The sequence below is a fragment of the Chamaea fasciata genome, unplaced genomic scaffold (genome assembly GCF_029207755.1).
Source record: "Chamaea fasciata isolate MVZ Bird 193981 ecotype frontalis unplaced genomic scaffold, bChaFas1.0.hap1 SCAF_8, whole genome shotgun sequence".
NCBI classification, from domain to species: Eukaryota; Metazoa; Chordata; class Aves; order Passeriformes; family Sylviidae; genus Chamaea; species Chamaea fasciata.
In genome coordinates, this window is record NW_027094093.1 from 16,478,273 (window position 1) to 16,498,564 (window position 20,292).

At 41.4% G+C, this 20,292-nt stretch overlaps 1 protein-coding gene across 2 annotated transcripts in view; it reads right to left on the bottom strand.

Moving 5' to 3' along the window:
- OSBPL6 (oxysterol binding protein like 6) overlaps window positions 1-17,400 on the bottom strand; it is an 89,689-nt gene extending 72,289 nt beyond the window's left edge. For both annotated transcript variants that reach the window (XM_066189856.1, XM_066189854.1), the window contains exon 1: window positions 17,333-17,400. The gene's annotated coding sequence lies outside the window, so the exon portion shown is untranslated. The remainder of the gene's footprint in view (window positions 1-17,332) is intronic.
- Window positions 17,401-20,292: the final 2,892 nt, after the last annotated feature.

Below are 20,292 nucleotides of genomic sequence, written 5' to 3' on the forward strand. Positions count from 1 at the left end.
AGTTCTAAACCTATGTATTGCTCTGAATTTATTATAAAGCACAAATGCTCTGAACAGATGGAACAAATATTTCATACAGTGCATGAGCTATCCAAAAATTCACAGGCTATATGTGTATAAACCAAGGAAAATTAGGTGGCTTAACAGCAGGAAAGTAGCTACAGCATCTCTGTGTGATGTAGAGACGTGACTGTGAGCCCTTTCTCTGGACGGGTGCCAAGGCCTCCCCACAGCTATCCTAGCTGTAAATAGGTAGCTCTTCATTCAAGCTGAGAAGAAAAAAGGCAGACAGATGTGATACCAGCCATATTGCTCCCTTGTGAGCTGTTGGCTGCAAAATACAAGTGGGCCTTAACCACACAAGATCGATAAGCAACCTGCATCCAGAAGAGATCTTCAGTAAGTTTTGTTTTAGGGAAACATACCCAAGTATCAAAACATCAATAAGTCTGTTGGTTTCTTTATAATTAACAAAAACCAAAACAAACAACAACACCAAAATCTGAAATATAAATTTTTCAGCAAAACAGATTTAACAAATCTCATTAGTTAATATAGTTTCAATGTTAGAGCTATTACATGCTTAAAAAAAAAAAAAGATATTTCTCATTTTTACCCATTTATACTGCTCCTACAGCATTGCCCATGTTTTGTCCCTCATTCGTTTTCTAAATGATTTTATTCTGCTTAAGTGCTTCTGCCACATTGACAATCTTTTCTGCCAGATTTTTTCCATTGCTTTATTCCTATATCCAAAACGCAAAGCAATCCCACCTCCCTTTCCCATAGGATTCCTTTCTTTATCCATGTTGCCCTTTTCTTTCCCTCTACTCCTCTGTTTACTCTGTGCCTTTGCCTTTTTTCTACCACTGCAGCAGAAGAGAGTCCAAGCAAAGATGAAAACCAAATGAGAAGTAAAAACATTCCTTTGCTAATCCACTGTTTTGTGCATGGAAGCGTGCCATTTCTGGGAGAACAGTCCAACTGGCATCACAGCCATCCCTGTGGCACTGGACAAGGATGTTGTGTTGCTCAGGCAACCATCCCTAATTGTGTTTTGGGATGCTGAGCAAACAAGACGGATTTTTTTTTTTTTTTTGCTGGTCTGTCTGAAGGTCACAGTGGCGTGGTGGCACTGAACACAGGTTACTGCCACAGCAAGTGAGGCACTGAGAAAAACACATCAGGCAAAAACACTTCAATCACATAGAAAACCCCATCTATTCTGCAGCCTCAGTCAAGTAAAATAATGTGTACAACAGTTGTCATACAAGACTACAACAACTACTATGCCAGAGACAATGTTAATCTAGACGTATGCTGAAAGCAAATCCGAATGTTTCCCCTGGCTTGAAAAATTAAACATAAAAAAGGCACTATTTATATATAACAGTATCCTACAAGAAACAGCTTGTCAACAAAAGTTTGGCAGGGCACCATTAACATCTTTTAGAAATCGGGAAGAAAAATCTTCAGAAAGTAAATGTCTGCTGAAGCAAATGAAGACAGAAGCTTTAAGAGCAAGAGCTACTGCCTCCAAGTTCCTCAAGAGGGTTCATCTCAGTGTATATATATTTTGCATCTTAAAAGAAACACACCATATGTTGGGATGACTTTTCTTAACTAGAAAAGTCTGACTTATATTTTTGGAACAAGCAAGTTTTTCTTTGGGCATGTTTATTGACATGTTTCATAAACCTCAAATCCTTTACTGAAAAAAAAGAACCTATTTTGGCTGCATGAAAAGCAGATTCTTTTTTAGTTCAGAGACCAAGAGGAGGAAGAAAGGAAAAATTTCAAGTAAAAAAACCCATTTAAACATCAAGGCACAGCAAAATGAACATTTCATTGAAAATGTATTCAGATAAAATTTCAGTTTTTCAAAATTTTCTCCGTTTTTCCTTCTATGAAAAATATTTGGTAAACTTAATCCAAATTCAGTAACAAAGGCATAAAACTGAAACATTTTTCAGAGTACAACAAACAAATAAATTGCACTTCCTAAATCAACAGAGTCACAAATCCTCTTCTGTGGATCCCTGTACGGTATTTTCTGTGGGGCCCACAGGAGGTACAGATCCACCTGAATCTCTCTGGTTTTCCTTGGCCCTGGAGCCACACACAAACTTACAGCCTATCCTCTAAGACTCTAGCAGAAGGATGGAAATTTACCCAATTGTTTCTTTTAATTGTGTTTACTCTGTTTTCACTTTGGTGTCTGTCTGCCCTGTAAAACTAGGTTTCTCCAGCCCCCATTTCTGGATGCAATGCCTCCCTTCCCTGAGTTTCTTCAAGCCTACACACACTGTAGGAAGCTATAATAAGCACATATACGTGCCAGATTTAAGGTCTAGGAAGAGACTGGACCAACTGGGTAGGGGAAATAGGTATTTTGAGCTCCCTGTGACACTTCCCAGTCCAACAGCAGAGGGAAAGGGCTGGTAAGGGCAGGATGTTGTGCTCCCTGCTCAAGAGTTACTGCCATGGGTAGGACACCAGGCTCCACATTCAGCCTGTGCTCATCTTTCATGTCTAGGGGAGAAAAAAAGAGGGAAAAAATACTTTCAAAGTCATTAGCTATATTTTTCAAAGGATGCTGTCTTGACTATTTTTCTCCCACAGATAATCCCAGTTCCCAAAGCCTGGGGATAGCTCCCACTATAGAGAGTAATAAATATAACTGTAGGAATCTTGTACTTATTTATCCACAGCTGGTCAGAAATCTCTCATATAGTGTTTGTTTAGCTAGATTTGCATGTACTCGCAACTATTTTTGGCAAAATAACTTTCTCAGCTTCCACTATTTCCACAGTGGGTGACTCCTTCCATGTGTTTCACATTTTCAGACATATTCCCCTATACAAAGAAAGCGCTCCAGTACTCTAACATAAGCAAACAGATTTTACCACTGAGAACACTTGGACAACATCTGAGAGGCCCACATCACAGATAAGTGACTATCAAGATGTCCTGCATCCCAAAACACAGCCACTTGTACTCAACACACCAACAAGGTCAACAATGTCCTGCCATTGTCACGCAGGGGCTTTCAACTTCCATGAAACAGACTCAGAGGCATTTTCAATTTCATAATGACACTTTAATATAAACAATTTAAATAGATATGACAAAACATAGTTATTTAAGCCTGGAGGAAGATACAAGGGCAGTCATATTTCTCTATTATAAATTATTATGCACTCTGAATCATTAATGAAACAAATGACATTGGTGGACTGTATTCAGAAGATAAATACAGGAAAATTTAAGACTTGTCCTTACAACTACTTCTGTTGGAAGGATGCTAATTTTCTGAAGAGCTGTGTTAGCAAATGATGAGTTACAACTTTACTTGCACTAATTTGGTGTTACAAAGAAAAAAGGTAACTCTTGTGGGTTTTTCTATTTGCATTCTGTTTTCAATTATGAGCTAATTTTTGGAAGATACTTTTCCTTGTACAGTATTTACGTGCAGACCTTGAAGTTTACTGCTTCTTACAGATAGCTCCTCATCTATCTCAGGAGGGCTCAAGGAGGACACTGCTTGCACCATTGAAGCTGCAGGACAGAGATATTAGGGACTCACAGGCTCTTGCTGCACTTGTGCATCCATGATTATTGCCAATAAAACAAGCTTTTTTTTAAGGTACTATACATAAAAGCAGGAATACAGGAGGATACCCAAAATAAATACATGCATACTGTAAGCTATCAAATTATTTTAAAAGACCTTTTGTTTTCATATCAAAGAGACAGAACATAAAATACACTAGCACCAAAATGAACAGCATTCTCTAGACATCCTGTACAGACATAGAGTCAAGAGAAAAAGCATTTGTGGTCTCTTTTACTCAGACTAAAGGGTGACCTAAATTAACACTGAGTTAAAGATCACAAAAAAGACCTCCAGCATTAAGCAGCTGAATAAATCTGATTGTTTCAATTATTGTCATCATGATTTCTCAGAAGGAAGCAGCTCCACCTTCACCTGCAATGCTGTTAGGACTGGTTCTCAGCCTGAAGAGGGGGCATTTATGAATGCCGGGTGTATACTCACACCCAAGACAGGATACTAAAAATTTTCTTTCGTGACGACATCTGACTTCATTCATGTAGCATAAATCCCTCAGTTGCCAGATTCCATCCACACCTCCAACTTTGCTGTTAACAACCATCATAAGATTTTATCTGCGATCTTGGCTGAGTTGAGAAGACGTCCTGGCTGACACAAACTCCAGTCAAACAGAGTTCATTAAGTATTCCTCCTCCCTCTGCTCACTGACTTTGACAAACCAGGGAGCACTGTTCCCACTCAGAGCTTCTTATTCCTATGTAAGACACTGACAAATTTGGATTTTCCAGAACATGCTTAGTAAAATATGGGTGGAATTCTAGTGATAAACTTGCATGAATAAAACTGGTGACCAAAAAACAAGTGTCCTCTTTTCTCTTTTCAGGAATCACACAGTTATAAGACAGAAGATTTAGGCACCACCACCAAAGCAGAAGAAGGAATAGAAGGGTTTACAGCATATTTTCCTGGCAATGGAAACCTAAATATAAAATCACAGAATGGTTTGGGTAGAAAGGGACCTTAAAAATCATTAAGTTCCAACCCTCTGCTATGGGCTGGGACACCTTGACCTGACAGAGCTGCTCAGAGCCCTGTACAGACTGGCCTTTATCACTGCCAGGGATGGGACATCCACAGCTTCTCTGGGCAACCTGTGCCAGTGCCTCACCACCCCCACAGTGAGGGATTTCTTCCTTACATCTGACCTTAACCCACCCTTTATCAGTTTAAAGCCGTTAGTCCTTGTCCTGTCAACACACTCTTGTAAGAAGACTCCCTTTAGGTAATGACAGGTGCTATAAATTCTCCCTGGAGCCTTCTCTTCTCCAGGCTGAACGAACCCAACTCTCTCAATCTTCACAGGAGATGTGCTCCAGCCCTCACAATTTGTGTCAGAGGTTCCAGCTTGAGTGCTCAGGTTTTTCTGAACTTCTAATTCCATACAACTCATGGGTTGAAGTTCAGCATCTCCTTTTTAATCTTCCTGTTGCCTACTGATTTCTTTGTTACTGAAAAATCTCCTAACATTATCTGGCAGAAATTTCTAGGCATAAGAACAGACCTGAAAGCAATACTTTATGCAAGATTAATGCCAAAAGTATAAACAATAAAATCTTACTATATTAAAAACCATAAAAGATACCTTAAGGGTAGAAATAGAGATAAAATTTCTTCCTCGGCTCCTTGTTACCATTCACAAATTATGAACTCAGGTAAGGGCAACTCAGTATTTGTAAATTCATTAGAATAAAAAAAACCTTGATTCTGAGTCATCTGTCATTTAGATAGTGAAAACATATTGTGATATACATAAATGTTATCTCAAAAAGATTTTTATCACCAGTCATAATACTTTCATTATCATAAATAAATATATCTTTAGAAATTTATACCAGACAACTGAATTAAAAGTTCTACTTAAAAGTGAGACTTAGTGTTTTTCCAGTCAAACTTTTCATTAATGTGTGTATTGCCACAGAATGAAGAAAAATACTGAACTTAGCCACTTCTTTTTTTTTTTTTTAAGGGACTTTAGGACATTTTCATACCTCAACATAGTACAGTATTTTGTTACCCTTGACATTCGTTTTATCTCAATACCGACTTTCAATTTCTGTTGCAATTTCTTTTTCTTCCTTGAGAGGAGAAATCACTCCGGCTGTAAGGACAACAGTAATTTCTTAAGTAACTCAGTTAATTTTTTCAACATTCTTCAGTCCTTCACAAGAGCTGGTAAGTCAGCATTTAGCCAAATATGTGTCAGTAACCTCAGCCAAGATGCCCAGAGCATTTACATAGAAGAAAAACTCCCTTGCAGTATGCAATACCTGTTCCAAAATTAATCAACACCAGAAAATAGCAGTAAAATAATTCTTGAAAGACTACCAAGCAAATACACTAAGAAAGTAAAAAGGACTTGTAAGATTAACTGCATTACTGCTACATGGTGACACCTGACAAATATGTTTTGGGACAACTTCCTGACTACAAAAGTTCTAAAAGGCAGCTTAAAAAGGAGTGGGGAAAAAGCACTGTAGATATTCAATCGAAAATCGCAGTGTTCTGGAAAGAAAATTTCAAATTCACCCTTATTTTCTCTGATTTTTAACAAGCATCCTGAAACAGGAAAAGTGCAGCTATTTTAAAAAGCAGGGCTTTGCCCATGCATTTGGAAAACTTAGGAAGGTTATTTCCCTTTTCTTTTTCACTCTCTACAGAGCCAGGGCAACCTCCACTTCCCCATCACTCCAGTCAGACACTCAGAAGACAAAAGGCTGTGTGAGTAGAAGTCTATCGTAGAAGTTTGGAATCTACAGTCCATTCCCTTCAAATATTTATGTTTTAGCCTTTGAAATGATTTGTAAAATGCCTATTCTGTCTTATAATATTTTTGTTTATAAAAGTGAAATGGGACACCAGAAACTCCAAAGCACCAGTAGTTAAACACTGATAAATTTCAGTGACTATGAAGACAACATAAGTCAGCACATTTCTAAGCAAGAAAAAAATCTAACTATGATAGTGATCATTTTCAGTTTCCTACATAGTTTAATTTCTTTAAATAAAACATTCATTCTCTTAGTTGAACAAAGGCTTTTAAAACGTACCACGGTTCCATCATTATTTGATTATTTAACTCATAAGTACAAGCAATGGCTGGTACTGAGAATGACAAACACTTAGTACACACTATAAAAAACAAATATAAATTAAAATCAGCTGTCAAAGACTGGAAGCTTCTCACTTCCTCATTTATCTTTGAATGGAAAAAAATTAACATTAGCTGAAAAAGTATTGCTTTTCTGTGCTGTTACCACTGGGTAACTTAAGATTTTAAATTCATTTTTGCAGCATACGAAGATTGCTTTAAAAGAAAAATTTCAGAGAGGTCTGCTTGAATTACTTTCCGGGTTCCACAACACATACAGACATTTATTTCTGTTCAGACTTGTCCTTCTAAATGAGAAACCTGCACTTGGAAGTTGTACCATTACATTTAAATCTGCTTCAGCATGGTTGAGATGTATAACCCACCTTGACAGAAACATCAACCTAAAGTGCAAAAATATTTCACTTGCTGCCATTAAGAAATTGCCCCTTACACTGCTTCTAGGCATAAGAACTGGTAGGAAAATAACCAATTTTCCTTTGTATGCTTAGGCTGAGACTATCCCGGCCTTTTGTTCCCCGAGATTTTTTCTTTTTATATCCCCAGACCCTGGCACTACCCCCCAAGGATCCCCTGAGTTCCTAAGGACCTCAGGAGAAGCACACAGGTATAACAGCTGGAGAGAACAGGCAGGAAGCATCATCATCAGCCTGGTCAAGGGGACATGCCAGTTGTCACCAGAAGGAGCAGTGAGCCTGGGCACAGCTCTGGAATTCTGAGAGCAGTGAATTAACAGGTGAGGAGTGACCTGTGGAGGACAGACAGAATGAAAAAGAGGGCAGGAGCTGTGGAAGAGATCTCAGTGCTGGAAAACCAGGAGTGATCAACACACCCCTAGTGCATGTGGCTTTGAAAAAATTCATTTCAAAATAAGTTTGTACTCATTACATTTCTATATAAGAATCTAAATTTCACCTACAAACAGATTTAGCCAATGTTGGTGGTTTTCTCAGTGTTATATCACACAGCTATGACACATTTTTCATGGCAAACTACCCAAGAATCAGCCAAGAAAGCAGAGCTATGTGTTCCTCAAGATATCTGCAGCCTAAAGAGCAGTTTGTTTCCACTAGTTTTCAGAATGGGAATGCTGCCATACATGTTGAAGTATAAAATCTCTGAAGTTGCTATATTCCCCACAAGCACGTACAGTGTCTCTCAGCACTGAACGCAGTGCCCACAACCAGACAAAGAACACAAAACAAAAAAAAATTTTAAACTATGTTCATTACCTTTGAACTTATGCAATGGCATCAAAAAATAAAACTTCTTTGCTTTGAGATACTGTTCTTTTTCTAGAGAGAGCTGTGATCCTGATATACATCAATAACAGCCTGAATAGTTCTGGATTACTGTAAGTAAAGTCCCTTCACCTGATGTTAGCTAGCATATTTCTGTTCCCCTTAGGGAAAACTCACCATGTTTACTGAGTTACTGTTTTTGTCTACCTACATTTTACACAGCATTGTTCCTTACTCCATCTTTGAAATGATTTTTACTAATTTAGTACAAAAAAGACATGTGAAAAAGAATTAAGAAAATGTAGAAGATTCTAAAGTCAATGGATTTATACTTTACGAAAGAATTCTGTGTAACTTTAAAATAATTCAAATAGTTAATAATATATAGAATAGTAAAGAGATACAGCACAGGTTTATGACTGGTATTTGACAGCTTTATGCAAAATGATTGAGCTAATGTGCTCATAAAGTTAAGAGGAAAACATAAAACTCTGAAAATACTGAATAAATCTTTAAAAATGCTGAAGAACATTGAGGGGGAAATCTAATAATGAATATATCAGAAAGTAATTACACCAGAAATACCGTAAGGTGCCAGGGAATAATAGTATCTCTGTGCCTTTGCACCACAAACTGGCAGCCAAGGGCCAATACAGCTCTGGGCTGGACAGGCAGCAGGAATCAGAGCTGGAGGCAACAATCCATCCTTCCTTACTTCCTTTCATCCTTCCTTCCCTCCATCCTTCCTTCTCTGCCCCATGCACTGCCCTCGTACAGTGTGTAAAAAGTTTGAGTAACATTCCAACTATTAGAATGTGAAGGCGTTGGAGAGGACAAGTGGGGATTTGGATCTATAAAGGTCACACAGTTGGGAGAAAAATGAGGCATTCAGGAAGGCACAGAACACGGGGGGAACTATGAGCAGCGATTTGTTACGTAGCCTCTGCAGAACTGGTTCAGGCATCTCAGCTGGAAACCTAAAATCCAAGGGTAGTAAGAAAAATATTACAGGTTTAGGAAAAGCCACATGATTACAACACAGCTGTTTTAGCCAAATCTGCTCTTTGTAGAGCCATTTGGCCATTGTTTTGGCCAAAACACTATGAAAACCCAAAAAAATGATGAATAGGAATTCATTAATTTTAAAGGCAAAAAATATGACACTCTCTCCTCTTCCTAAAGTAGCTCAGAAAATTTAAATTTGTAGCAGGCAGACAGACACACACAGCAGCTGTTATAGAAAGGGTAGGAGCTATGAACCCAAGGCGCTCTGTCATTGCTAGATTTCAGAGCATCTGCAGATCCAACCACAACTTTTGTATCACCAAAAACGGAAATTAAAAAGCATGTCACAGCTTACTTCTGAAGCTGCTTCTTTCCCTTTAACTCACAGATACTGCACAACCATGTGGAGCTACTGGAGAGTCCTATAAGGATCTCACGGTTGGTCAGCTGGACAAATTCTAACCCTCACTTCTGACTTGGTTTGAAGCCTCCCCCAACAATCCTCAAACCACATCAAAAGAAAGAACAACCATTATTGTATTAATTAGAGACAGAAGCCACTCTCTTTATTAATTGTAAGCTCTGTCATAAAACAGTATTTATGGTAACTGGGCAAAAGACAGTTTGCAGCTACTAAAGAAAATACCTTGTTTGGGCTTTTTAAAGATTATTTTGCATTGCAAATAATAATTGCATGTCACTGAATTGCATACTGCAAACTGACCATGGGTTTTGTACGCAGGCTATGCCGCCAATTATTAGGAGAACTGAGAAAAGCCCTCTCAGTGGAACACCATATAATTTACATTTAGCTTTCCACAGCATGTTTGCACACCCACACAATATAGGTCACAGTTAAGGAGAGTGAGAACTATTTTCCCCTTCAGTCAGAGAATGCATTATTTTTGCCTATGATTACGTCATCCAAGAATATTACACTTATTAATATACCTGTTAATATATAGGTAGCAACTGTGACCTGCCTATACTCCCTAGAAGTTACACACAGAAGAGAGCTGTCAGGCACAAGTGAATGTGGAAAGACAACTTGTATTTAACTGACAGGAAGGTGGCGGGCGGGAAGGAGATGCATTTTAGCATTCTTCAACCATTACACAGAAAGAAAAAGAATTTGTCTGGCTACAGACAGAATCATCCCGACTGCTCCACAGCTTTATTTCATAGCATTCCTATCCTTCTGCTTTTGGCGAGCATCTTACGAAGCTTGCTCTCCAGAAACAGAATAAACTCCAGAAACACGAACTTAAACAGAAAAGCAACATAATTACTTACAAGAGGGATGTATATGTCATGCTCACATTGGGGTCAGAGGGACTTCAAGATGACTCAACTGCTGCTGTTTCTTATCTCAGCAAGCTGTTTTATGTTGAAGCTTCTTGCTTTTAACTAACTAAATTTTTCACCATTAGTCACCACCTTCTCACCCAGCTGATACACTCTACTCTGAAAGAAACATTTGTCACCAAACTAACCACTCCAGCTTCCCATTTTCAAGATGAAAACCCCTTTACCTGGTCCATTTCTTGCCATTTCTGTGGCAAGCTCTCCATCAGTGATTCTACCGTTCCATTTTCCCTAGACCTATCCTTACCAGGTGACAACACAGCTAACTTGATCCCTAAATACCAACTTATAAAAGAAAATATGTTGTTCTCCACCATTTTCCATGAAAATAAATTAATTAAAGAAACTTTTATCTTGTGGCTAAAATCTCAAAAATCTTAATCTAAAAAGATGAGCCATGGTCTCACTGGGTCAATTTCTCTCCCACTTCTCCTATAACACTGCCATTTCTTTCCAAACAAGTTTGAATTTGATTTTCAAAGGCAGAAGAGAAGAAACAGTTAAACACTGTTTTCCTGAAAAAAAAGATTAAAAGGGTGCCAGGCACCCCTGAGTAGGTCAGCTATAAAAATCCTAATAAAGTAGAAGTGGGAGCAAGAGCGCACCTGCAGTCCCACTGCAGATGCAGCACGACTACACACAGGATCCACACAGTAAAGGCTGAAGTGAAACAGGAATAAGAATCATCAGCCTGAAACCATTCCTGTAGGATGCCAGCAGAACCTTCTCTTGACCCAAATTCCCCTTAACATCACCTTATCCATACTGGGTTTGTCACAGGGGAAGAGGTTGGGGTGGCAACAAGAATTGAGAGACACCACTGCATTGCGTAATCTGAATAAAATGAAGTTGTGTTATATTAAGCAGGATGAATGTGGCATTTCTATCCCAGCTTGTCTATTCCATGAGACACAAAAATCAAGACCCAGGTGGCGCTGCCACAAGAGACCCTGAGGAACAGAATGCTCACTCCAGCTGCTCAGTGTGCCCAAGTCCTGACCAGTGGCCTGGACCTCACACCAAGCTGTTCCCTTCCAAGTGCCAGAGGTACGTGCATGGCCCTTGTCATGCTCCCCCACACCTGGGGCTACTGCTAAAATCCCTTTCTCATTTATTTATTTATTGTTTAACCCTTTCTCATTTAAACAGTCAGCATGAGCCATGAAGGTCTCACCAACTCCACTGCCTACATCCATATCTAAGGCAAATCAGCAGTCACCACCGAGGTTTCTGTAACTCTTTAGTCTCCCACGGCAAACATTTTACAGGAAGCAGGAACTGCTACAGAACAAAGTCCTCCCACTTTTTTTCATTTTCTGGGATTGATCAGGTCAGCCACTGCTGGGCAGACATAGCCAAAGCCTCCTCTGAGCAGGTAGGCTTCACTCCATAGCACAGGTTTCATACAGACTCTTCTTTGGGCAACCTGAGCTCATTAGATTTTCTGCTGAGAAATGTTTCAGTTCATCATCTGAAAAAGTGTATCACATTCCAAGAGAAGGTTCCTTGAAATCGATCTATAGATCATTCTTAGACAAACGTTACCTACTTTGGGTTGACTTGTTTTCATAACAAAGCAATCCCAGATCTTTGCCCTACTGAATTGATGTAAAGGATCCAAGGCATCATTTTAACATCTGCATCCTTCGCAATCACAATTCGCTATTTTAATTGGGAATTACACAGGCTTTAGAAAAGCCTCATACCAACAGAACAGCTATTGCAGTAAAGAGTGGGACTACATTTGGTACCACATAGAGATGTCTTAATCCAGCCTTTTAAGTAGAGAATCCTCCAGTGCCTTTGAACCTGTGTTAGAAACATGTAAATCAATAGGGACTAGGCATGATTTTTGTGATTTTCACATATTTAATGAGAACTGAAAAGTAATGAAGGTTTCTGTAGTTTATAGGCTAGAAGCATTTCCACCTCTGAATTTCCACTGAAAAAAAAAGGAAAAAAAACCCTATTTTAGCAGAGTTACAAATGTAAGCAGTCAGATCGCACTGTGAAAGATCATAACCAAGACTGCTATCTGCTAAATTCTGAGTAGGTTCAACTTACCCACCCTATTCTCAGCTTTTTAAAATAAGGGGGAAAAGATACATTGGAATGGGAGGAGGGTCTAAATTCAAAAAATGTGAAGTATTTGATTGAGGAACAAAGAACCTTTTAAATATGTCAAGGGACTGGACTCTGTGAGAAATACAGATATCATCCTCCAGCAAAAAGACAGCAAGAAAACCACTTTTCACATAGGGTTTTTGGTAGAAAACCTAATCTTTAAATCTAGCAATGACACCTGCTAATTAAAATTCTTGCAATTCTATATTAAACTCACAATCAACTAGAGACTTCTTTTCTTTACACCTCAAACTAAGGTATCCATTATCTCCTTTAAGAGAAGTGCTCTCGACTAGTATTAAAATATATTCACCTTAAAGGAACAGGGAAAAAAAAAGAAAAGGAAATTAGTTTAACTCAGTTTCAAAATGTTCAGCTACAATGAGGCATTTCTAAGAATCACTATAAACTTCTCATAATTTAACCATATTACAACTGCCATACGTTGAAGACCCATCCTCTCACTCTTCTTCAATTTCCAACTTACTTTTCCTACTCTTCCTTCAAAGCTTCTCTTTTAAATTTATAGGTAACAAGTAATGACATACAATCTTTTTTGGTTTCTGAGTTGGTGATGGAGCGGCTCACATTGAAACCATTTAAGCAACCAGTCTGCAGATTTCTCAGAAAAACAAGCTTGGAAATTCACCGTCTCCCTACCTGCTGCTACCACCCATAACTGTAAATAGCCCTCAGCATAGACACATTCCACACAATAGACTGACACACTTCACTTGGAACAAACTTTAAAACTATCCAGAAATTCCACAGAAGATCTATATAAATATATAGATAAATATGCCAGAAAAATAATAATTCTGAGTTTCTAAGCACCATCTTTTTTTTCACTATTTATAAAAAATTAACAATTTTCTGGGTTTCACCTATAATAACAAAACAAAATTACAGAATAATTTAGGTTGGAAGGACCCTTTAGGCATCACGTGGGACAATTCCCATTAAAAAAAAGGAAAAATGGTAACAAAACCAACCCTGTTACTTCTTCATGTAACAATTGTCTCTAGAATTTTGGTACTGTTCACTTTTTTCCTCCCTTAATCTTAACAAGTCTATGCAGCCCAGAAGTTTCCCTAAAAGACACAAGTCGGACTGCCTACACAGAGTAATTCTTGCGGTGCTCTCCCATTTTCCACATTTCACATTTAGCTGTTCTTTCTTTTACTGGTTTATCAGTTGTCAGCACCAAAGGGTTCTTTCATCCTTTTTCAACTCTTTTAAAAGGAACAACCCCAAAAGAGGGACATGCTAGAAACACCATTTACTAGGATATGTACAGCACTGGCATTTTAAAAAATCCAAACTTTTAAGTGCCTCCATGTCTGTATTCCAACTTACAAGAAATAGCTGAAAGTTGTAAGTTTGTATTTACAGCTCACAAAACCTTGGTATGGAGATGGTGAAATTAATTACAAATATAATAACACCACTCAGCATAAACTCCACTAACACGGCCTAAGACAACAGCAAAAGGATATGGGGTAGTGGTTGTAAGCTGAAAGAGGATAGACTCAAGAATAGATACAAGGAATAAGTTTTTTTATGATGACGGTGACAAAATACTGGAACAGTGAGATAGTAGATACCCCATCCCTCAAAACACCCAGGCCAGAATGGATGGGACTCTGAGCACCCTGATCTAGTTGAAGAATGTCCCTGTTCATTACAAGAGGTTGGACTAGCCAACCTGTCACAGTTCCTTCCAACCCAAATCATTCTATGACTCCATAACTACATATTCCTTATTATTTCATAACATTACAACCAAAGTCAGCTCACATTACCTGGCCCCTCATTATAAAGCTTTCTTTTCACTAGATTTGTGGCAGCTGGAGTTTCCTCTATAGGACCAAAGCCATATTTTAAATTTGCCAATATCCAACATCCCTCGAATGGCCTAAGCATGTTTACTTTCATTTGTGTATTGTATCTGTTGCTGCTTCCTTCAACACCTACAATGTTGATACGGCAAATTCAACACACAAACACCCCCCTCCCCCCCACCCCCAATTAAGCATTTACTTTCATATTCCACTGTGAAGGGTATTTTAAAATCTCATTAAACTTAGCCTAAGAAAGAAACACAAGCCTGAGGAAAATCCTTGGAGAAATTCCTTTTTGAAGTCTAATTGCCCAGAGTAACAATTCCCATGAAAATTATCTACAGAAACCACTGTCTTTTCCCATATCAGGATAGTCAAACGCTTCAAAACCAGGAAACATTTAGTTACCAGGAAAAAAACCAAAAAACAATCTCCCAGAAATCTCTAGGAATTGTTTAAATTGTCCAGTGTTTTAAAAAAATATTAGAAAATAGGGGAGTAATGTACAAGTATTTTCTACCCTATAGGTGAGGCAGAGGAGCTAATTAAACGGTTAGGACAGGCTCCTTTTATACATAGACACACATCTTTAGCAGCAAAGTGCTGGCAATTCCTTCCCGTCTCCCACTGCAGTGGCAGTAGGTTTTCTAGCGTGGCACAGGCACTGACTAAAGTCCCTTAAGAAATACAGCCCTCCTGAGACAAAGCCCCATGGTAAAGAAGCATAAATTCTCAGGGAAAAACCCATGCTGATATCACATGTATTTGGAAAAGCAAGAGCAAAACCATTCACTTCCATCACACGAAGTAATCCATCGGTAGACTGTGCCTCACCTGAAAGGTACAGCACCCAGGGATACACAGATACACAATCACACACACATGTGCCAGGGACTAAAGGAAGAAGTAGTATGAACACTCTCTGCTCTCATCTCCAGAGTGGACTGGAGGAAGAAGTGGCAAAGCAGAGCAGTCTCACGTCTGCCACCATGTGCAATAGAGCAGGAGGCCAGGGAGTGCTCTATTACATTACAAGTCATGGAGCTTTAACCTTCCATAGCCATGGCAGCTTTGTAGTAATGTCCAAATGGCTGCTCAGATGCACAGTAACTCTCACACCTGTGAGTAAAGTTATGTTTTTGATGGCTGTATAAAAAACACATCTGAGCATATAAATATACAGAATACAGTCCTTCAACACCAGCACTTGGAAAAAAACCCTGCACGTGTTCCTACAAGTATATGCAAACCAGTGTCCGCATCGCAGACATTTATGAATAAGCTCCCAGAATGGGGTAAGAGCAAAAAATTTCCAGCAACAACCAAGGCTGCAGACAAGGCCCCCAGCAGCACAGCTCTATGAGCTCTGGAGGATCTGGGAGTGCAAGAGCCAATTAATGGGAAGTGGAAGAAACATGCTTGAAGAAATACAGTACAACAAAGGGTACCTCCTTCAGCCTTCAGCAGCAAGGGGAAATGTTTAGGGAGTCTTCAGTAACAAACCCTGCAATTTTGTTTTCTAGATACACATCCTGCCATGCACTTGGAAATAAAAGGTTGTTTAAATATAAACCCTATACATTTTCAAATAATCAGTGTTGCAGACACCTCTGTTAATTTATCTAAGGTGGAGAGAAAAGATAAAGTAGTCTCCTTGAGGAGTTTTTAAACAAAAAGAAAAGAAAACAATGTTTATTATAACATATGAATTCTTCACTAAATATATAAGATCCATAACGATGACATCTGCTTAGCCTCTAAAGGTCAAGGTCGTGTCATTTACACCAAGATAAAAACATCTAATTATAGTATCTACAGCTGTATGGGCAAAATCTGGTTATTAGAAAAGAACTATTATAAACCAAACACAATTACACTGTAGAGAAACCATTAGATACTTGATGAGATTTTAATCTTTGAGCTGGTATCATTCTGCAAGTTAATCATCTAGAGAACAGAAAATCTGTTAGGAATGCAATTAAATGTACTAGTTCCATTAAAATTGAGCTGATATAGTTAATTGTAGTCCTAAAATAGCAATTTCCTCACACCTTCACTGAGCATTTTTTTTCATCTACTGAGTAATAGTCTATTTAAGGAACACTTTTCACTTAAACTCTGAAATAAGATTTGTGAATACTTTTGTTCTCTCACGCTACCCCATACAAGTTGCACTGACGTTTGCCATTTGACCTTGGCTTCCTAATTTGCTCTGAGAAGTCCAGCAAGGTCTTTTGTTTCGGTTACTGTTAGTCCATGGCACCCGCATTGCTGAAGCTTTCGGGAAGAAAATCACCAATGTATCCTCCCAGCACACGACAGCAATTAGAAACTGACATGAAATGACGAGCCAATGGCAAAACTCACGTCATACACTCATTTTAAGCATCAGCACTTCTGGCAAACACATGATATCCAAACATCAGTTTTAATGAATCCATACATCTTCAAAGTACTTGGAAGGGATTTGCAGCCTTGCCAGCAAATTGGGAATACAGGCCGTTCCTGCCTTTTTTTTCTTTTTTTTTTGGAGAGGGAACAGAACGAAAACAAAAAGGTATCCTAAGAGTGCATCAACTTGGCAATAGCTCATCTGCAACTGAACCTCACAGACCACACAGTTTATTGGAGCATTTTAAATCGCTCTGCAGGGAAGGGCGAAAAAATCACGACTTCGGGGAGCGCCAGGGCAGCCGGGGCTGACACCGGCGCATCTCTGCGCGGATGCCGTTACGTAACCCCAGCCCGGCCCCCCCCGGTCCGGATGCTCCGGCTGCGCCCCCGGGCCGCAGAGCCACGGCCGGCCCGGGCCACAGCCCCAGTCCAGAGCCCGAGCCCGGCTCCGCCGCCGCCGCCGCGCCCCGGCCGCTCCCGCCTCCCCCGGCGGCACCGGCACCGCGCAGCGCCCGCCGAGCCCAGGCTCCGCCGCCTCCCGACCCGGGGCTCCCCGCACGGCCCGTCCCGGCGCTCCGGCCCCGCACCCGCGCCCCCAGCGCCGCCGCTCAGCGCCCACCTCCTGGCCGGGATCCGCGGCGCATCCCCGCTGCGGCCCGGGAGGCTGCGCCCCGCCGCTCCCGCTCCCTCCCGCCGCAGCTCCCCGCCCGCCTGACGAAGGGAGGGAGGGAGAGAGGGGGCGGGCAGCCGCCGCCGCAGCCCCGCCGCGCCGCCCCCCGCCCCCGCCCGCCGGCCAAGGTGCCCTCCGCTGGCCGTACCCACCTGCGGTGGGCCCGGGCACAGGTGCCGGGGCCGGGGCTGAGGCGCAGGGATGCCGGCGGCGCAGGGATGCTCAGCCGGGCGGCCGCGGCCCTCTGCGCGCAGCGGCGGGGCGGTGCCGGCACCTCGCCGTCCCTCCCGCGGCCGGCCCCGGGGCGCCCGGCGAAGCCCCGAGTCGGGGCGCTGCCGACGTGTCGGGGAAACGGGGCAGCGGCGGGCACCGCGTAACGGGCTTCGGTCATGACATCGGGTCTGGAATTAAACGGGAAAGCACGTGGGCAACAGCGCGGCCGTGCTGGAGCGAGAGGGACCTCCGTGCCAGGGGCGGGAGGATGGTGTCAGACAAAGGGGTGCCGCCGAGGGACAGGGCTGTCAGCAGCAGCCTAAGGGCCGTTCCCCACCCAGGCTTGGTGACACAAGCACGACACCCAACTTTGCACTGTCACTCTCCCGCAGTGGTCACTGCGTTAGCTAATCAATCTTTGTCATCCAGTAATGGGAGGTTGTAAAAAAACACATTACATGGGGCAGAAAGCTGCCATAGAAATGACTCCTCTGATTTAATTTGCATTAGGTTTTTGGTAGGTTGTTTTTTTCGGGGAGGGGGAGTTGTTTTTTCTTCCCTGTAGATCCTCCATCACAGTTTTTACAACATCCTCGATAGATAACACACACTTTTGAAAAGGGGAAGCTGGACTGTCTTGTGTAGAGAACCCACGGAGTGGAACAGGTCACCCTGCCGTGGAGCAGACCTGTTGTAGACTCATCTGCCTGGTCAGTGACTCACCTCTGGCACCTTGGTCCTTCTGCTTGGGCCTGGTCACCCCCTGTCCCCAGGGCTGGCACATCTCCTGCCCCCCAAAGATGGTTCTGAGGCCTCTCTAAGCAAACTGTACTCCTACTAGTTACATTCCCCCACCTCAGCCCTGCTCTCTGGTTCACGGTAACAAGATTGGAAATAGATTTTGTCGTCCAAGAAAATCAGTTGAAATCCCTGGAGAACTAGATGCCACCACCAGCAAATTTCAATAAGAGAATGTGGAAAAAGGGCAAATACCTCCAAAAATAAAGTAGATTTACAGCATTCTATAAATTATTGAACCTACACTATTCATTAGACAAAGACAGGCTGTATGATGCCGGTTTATGTTTTCCATACTTCTCAAGCTAGCAGTTCCAGATTTGGCAGTATTATTGTGCAACAAAGGATCATTTTGGGCACCCTGGCATACAAAAGCCATGGTCATTTTCCTATTCAAGCAGAGACCTCCATAGAAGGATCCCTTGACATAGTATTTTTTGTGTAACTTCTCAGGTAAGCTTCTTGGGAAAAAAGCTTTATTCCTTCAGATGAACCTGCAAGTCTCATTTTCACTGTGGTTGAATAAAATTAGGAAATTCATTAGGTAACACTTTTTTTTTCTTTTTCTTTTTGGTGTTCAGTTTCCAAGAGCCGAGGCAGGAAAAACATTAAGTGGGACTTTGGTGTCAGAGTAAGTTTTCATGTAAAATCCACAGAAAGATTAAGTACAAAGCCACATACATTCTAGAAGACATTCTAGATCAGATTATTAGAGCACAATGCCTCTCCCCCAGTTAAGGTGTGGATGAGGCAATGTGCCAAAGGCAATAGCACAGATATTATTTACCAGGAAATGGGGGGAACAAAGGGGCAGGAGAGAGAAAAATAGGAAAAAGGAAGCAGGGGAAGTTGCGAGGGAAGAGAATAACAGAGACATCACTGTGATAGAAAGATACCACCACTCGTGGATCCAGACGGCATCCTATTACTCCTCTTCTGGACTTCTCCGTTGGGCGGTGCCATGCAATGTAGAGTTCAAAGGGTTAATACCTTCAGGTGTCCATGGGAACACCCGAGCACCGCCCTTCCACGGGAAGGGATGTTTGACACTGTCGTTTGCAACACTGGATCTGTTGCGACATTGTGGATCCTGTGTAGTCACTTGGTGGAAGGCCTCAGAAAGGAGTCTGAGGGTGTTTTGGGGGTCTTTGATGGCTTGTGATCCCTTCTAACACATGACAGCTGCCTCTGACACCAGCAAAGTCAAGCCAGTTATGCCCCATCACAAGGGATGCGTCTGCGTGACTGTGAATGTCCCGTGTGGATGTGACCTGCCATGAGGAGAGGTGGTGGGAATGTTACAGCTGGACCACTTGTGTGCTGGATGACAACTGGCATGATAAAATCACCATCCTCTCTCTCGAGGGTCTGCTTCTTATCCAGCTCAAAGCCCAGCTTGTAGTGTCTGAGGGTAGGTGTTTATTCCCTCTGTCTCATGTGGAACAGAGGCTTCACCCCAAAACCTCTCCCCATCCACCCCGACCGCAGGGGGAAGAGTGCAAACTTGGCCCCAGCAAATGAGTCTGTGTCTATGGCTCCCCCCACCAGACCTAGCCAGAGCTGATGTTCCAGCATAGCTGCTGACCTAGCTTTCCTTGTGGATACACTCTTCTTCTCCAGCCTTGTTTACTTCGCCTTAGGCCTGAGATAACTGGACAATAATACCACCTTTATCTCATTTTAAGTTCCCATCAGGTATCTTAACTCACAGTTCAGTTTCCCAGATTCGGGCAGGATTGGCTTCATGCAGCTTCTTTAGACTTTGCCATAGTGGGGAAAGTCCTTTGATGACTGCAACAGTGTTTAACACAATTATAATTTTTAAGTCTCTTACAAACAATAATACCAGGAATGTAGTAATTTATTTTTCTTCTAAAAGAAATAAATAACAGGGCAAG